The sequence below is a fragment of the Macadamia integrifolia genome, unplaced genomic scaffold (genome assembly GCF_013358625.1).
Source record: "Macadamia integrifolia cultivar HAES 741 unplaced genomic scaffold, SCU_Mint_v3 scaffold_185A, whole genome shotgun sequence".
Classification (NCBI taxonomy): Eukaryota; Viridiplantae; Streptophyta; class Magnoliopsida; order Proteales; family Proteaceae; genus Macadamia; species Macadamia integrifolia.
In genome coordinates this window covers 4861-8621 of record NW_024870633.1, presented here as the reverse complement: position 1 = coordinate 8621, position 3761 = coordinate 4861, and the positions used below count along the sequence as shown (strand labels likewise).

General features: G+C 40.5%; 1 long non-coding RNA gene across 1 annotated transcript; it reads left to right on the top strand.

Moving 5' to 3' along the window:
* The first annotated feature begins 1106 nt into the window (after nucleotides 1–1106).
* On the top strand, nucleotides 1107–2892 carry LOC122071059. Its single transcript, XR_006138046.1, has 3 exons — nucleotides 1107–1590; nucleotides 1691–2040; nucleotides 2431–2892. It is a non-coding gene; the product is annotated as an uncharacterized LOC122071059 (long non-coding RNA).
* The last annotated feature ends 869 nt before the right edge of the window (nucleotides 2893–3761 follow it).

The following is a 3761-nucleotide window of genomic DNA, read 5'->3' as shown; positions in this document are numbered from 1 at the left end:
TTTTAACATGTTCCTCTCTAGTGTGTTTTCCTTGCCAAATTATTGAACTATAATGTTTGATATTTTTTTTCATATACGTGAAGGATTCTATTGCAACTTATAAGGAGTATTGGGTATTTCAGAAAAATATTGGATGTTTCTTAATAGAGAAATGATAAGATGGATATGTCTTTATGCGAAAAAAAACTCATGCCACACCAATTATTTTGATTCTATTACAACATATAAGGAGTATTGGGTATTTCTAAAAAAAAAAAAGAAATGGATGTTTTTAGAAGAAAAGTGACAAGATTTGGTATGTTTTTATGGGACAAAATACATATCATGCCAATTTAAAATTTTTGGTTACATATATAATGCCTCCTTGTGTGTGTGTGTGTATATATATATATATATATATATAAGATTTGATTCTTTTTTCCCTATAAAGTTTCTTATGGGAAATCGCCCTGCATTGTGTTTCAGTTGTCAAGTCATTAAACATAGTATAGTGACTGATATTATTCCATTAATGTCAATGATTCTAGCACTTAATAAAAGAATGAGAATATGAGATCCTCTCAAATGCATATCCAACTATTGGGAGTCCCTTCGGGTGCGCGCCTATGTATTGGAGTGCACGCCAAGGTGCTCCCAGTTGTTGGATGCACTCTGGGAGCCCATAAATTGGAAGGATTCTAGCACTCTATGGAATGAGATCATCTCCAATGCACATCGTAGGTTGGGATCCCTTTGGGGTGCGCGCCCATGTGTTGGAGTGAATGGCCAGGTGCCCCCAGCTATCAAATGCATGCTAGTACCCATAAATGAGAAGGATTTTAGCACTCCATATATGAATGAGATCCTTATTAGCTCACATTTGACAGTTGGGAGTCCCTTGGGGTGCATGTCTGTGTGTTGAAGTGCATGCCCGAGTGTGCCCAGCTGTCGAACGCACTCTGGGAGCTCCCCTTGGGGTGCATGCCCATGTTTTGGAGTGTAGGATGGGACGTCCCCAGCTGTCAGATGCATGCTAGCGTCAATAAATGGGAAGGATTTTAGCTCTCAATATAGGAATGAGATCCTTTTCAACGCACATCCAACGGTTGGGGGTCCATTGGGGTGCACGCCTATGTTGGAGTGCATGCCAGGGTGCTCCCAGTTGTTGGATGCACTCTAGGAGTCAATAAATAGGAAGGATTCTAACACTCAATATAGAAATGTGGTGGACTGCATGCCTGTGTGCTCCCAGTTGTCTAATGCATGCTGGCATCCATAAATGAGAAGGATTTTAGCACTCAATACAGGAATGAGATCCTCTTTAGCGCACATTCGACGGTAGGGATCCTCTTGGGGTGTGCGCCTGTATGTTCAAGTGCGTGCCAGGGTGTTCCTAGCTGTCAAATGCACACTAGGTGCCAGTTGCAATGGAGATGATTTAGATACCTCAATATAAAGGGTTATCCTTCTCAAACAAGAGTCAGAGAGAAAATTGAACATTTTCCATCTTTATATTGTTAGTTTTTCTCCTCAAGAGCTATGTCATGTGTTTCTCTATATGCTGATTAAGTCTGAAATGTTTGAGCTCAATGTCGACCAAAATTCTATGAGGTAAATATTTTTAAGCTCTACACATAGATATATTTATTTACTAATAGTTTTCACATTTGATTTATGTTCTGAGTTTTAGTTTGTTTCGATTTTCAATCAGAATTGGTGAAGGAAGTAGTACAAGATAGATCATCAGTTTTAAGTCCAAGAGCTATATCAATTTTCACCTTGTATGCGCTGAAGAAGCCCATGGGAAACAATAATCCTCCTTAGGGAGAATTCACACATGTTGTCTCAGTGATGCATGAAAGAAATTCAAGAAATTGTAGTATCTATTATAAAGAGAGTTCCGAACAAAGGCAGGAGATGAGATTGGTTTGGCATCCTATTCGCCATCAGATAATATCATTTTTGCATCAAAGGCAGGAGATGAGATTCACTACATCAAATGGTGAACACCAGGGATACATGACTCTTAAGCACATTTGCATGCACTTTCTTTGTTGCAAGGTATGCCAAGCACCATGTTAAACTAGGGTATATCAATTTGATTGGTCTTTGATACTGTGCATAAATCCAAACCCTTGATTCTTAGGGTTTAGTCTTCTTTTTGGTATGATTATGTAATTCGGTGACTCTGGTGTTTGTCCTAGCCTCTTCCTCCACTGATGGCATTGCTGAAGGTGGAGGTTGAGGCTGGGTTATATAAAATTTGTTTCCTTCACTACTGATGGCAATGCCAAAGGTGAAATAGAAGTCAAAGTTTGAGTTGTCTCTTGTATTCTGTATGGCCTTGCTTCTCTCATTTTTTTTTTTTTTTTTTTTTTTAATACTCTTTGTTGTCCTTAAGAAAAAAAAAAGGATGGGGTTTCTAATTTTCCTTGGCACTCTATTTCACAGTATGAAGCAGTCTTGAGCAAAGTTACGTGCAAAACTACACAGAGCTTTAATCATCTTCACCAAATCAGGACCTTCCCTCCCAACCCATACAAGAAATGAAACCCAAATGGCATGAACAGCTCCAACACCGATGGTATCCCAAGCCAAGGGAAAGCCTTATCCAGGATCCGGCTCGTCTTCGCGAGCCCTCGTGTGGCACGGGAAACTCCACTGACCTCAACGGAGAACACTTCCTTGTTCCAAATGCTGAGCACAGCCCAAGACTCAGGTGGGTATGAGAGGAAATGGTCCACATTGGGAGGGAACCGCGATGAAGGTGTCGAGATTAAGACGGTTGTAGAGGATGGCATCGATGTCTCTAGGGAAGAACTCGGTGGTGGAGAATCGGCGGCGATAGAGTGATTCGGCTTTGGCACCTTCATCGCTTTCAATCGTGTAATATTCTCTTGGATCTGAGGATCTGGATCGGTTTACGTCACCACTACAGGGAAGGTGTTTGGGCTTGGTGGTGACTGTACTTATTGCGATATATTGACTGATAGTGAATCTGGTGAAGATGCAACTGATGTAGTGTGGTCATATGATCCCATCCTCGGACATTGGGATCGGCGGGCATCCATGCTAGTGAAGTGATTCTGATACAGAATCTGACTCTAGTTTGGATTTCATGATGGTCGGAGATGATTGTGAAATCTTCTTTACATGTATGTTGGAACCTCAATCCAGTTTACAGAAAGATGCTATTCTCGATCCACCACCATCACCGCGATGTGTTTCTTAAAAAAGACGAGAAGAATTAAAGGCATTTATCATGGTCTCAATTAAGTTGCATGTGTTGTTCTATGGGTTGTCAATAGTGTTGGTCTTGGAGAGTGGTGGTTGTCAAAGACTATTGAGTAGTAGAATGGCCCAACGATAGTTGTTTGAGAGGAGGTTAGTGTTGAACAATGGGGTCGTATTCAAGCTGGACAAGGAGGCAAGGATATGGAAAATGTCGGCAGCGGCATCAGTTGATTGTTCGTACTTTTATGTTGGATTTTACAATGATCGGAATTGGAGATGAACTTTACATGGTTGGAGAAGAAGAAATCTATGTCGTTACAGTTGGCGGAAAGTTAGTTTCTCGATCGCTTGTGAAACTCATTTCCTATTCCGATCATTGTAAAATAAAATCCAGCATAAAAGTACGAGCAATCAACTGGAGCTGCTGCCACCATTTTTCGTATCATTGGCTCCTTGTCAAGCTTGAATAAAACCCTATTGTTCATTGTCCTTTCCAAAGGGGAGCATTTTATTTTTCGGATGAGATCCAATTATGAATTAAAATAGAT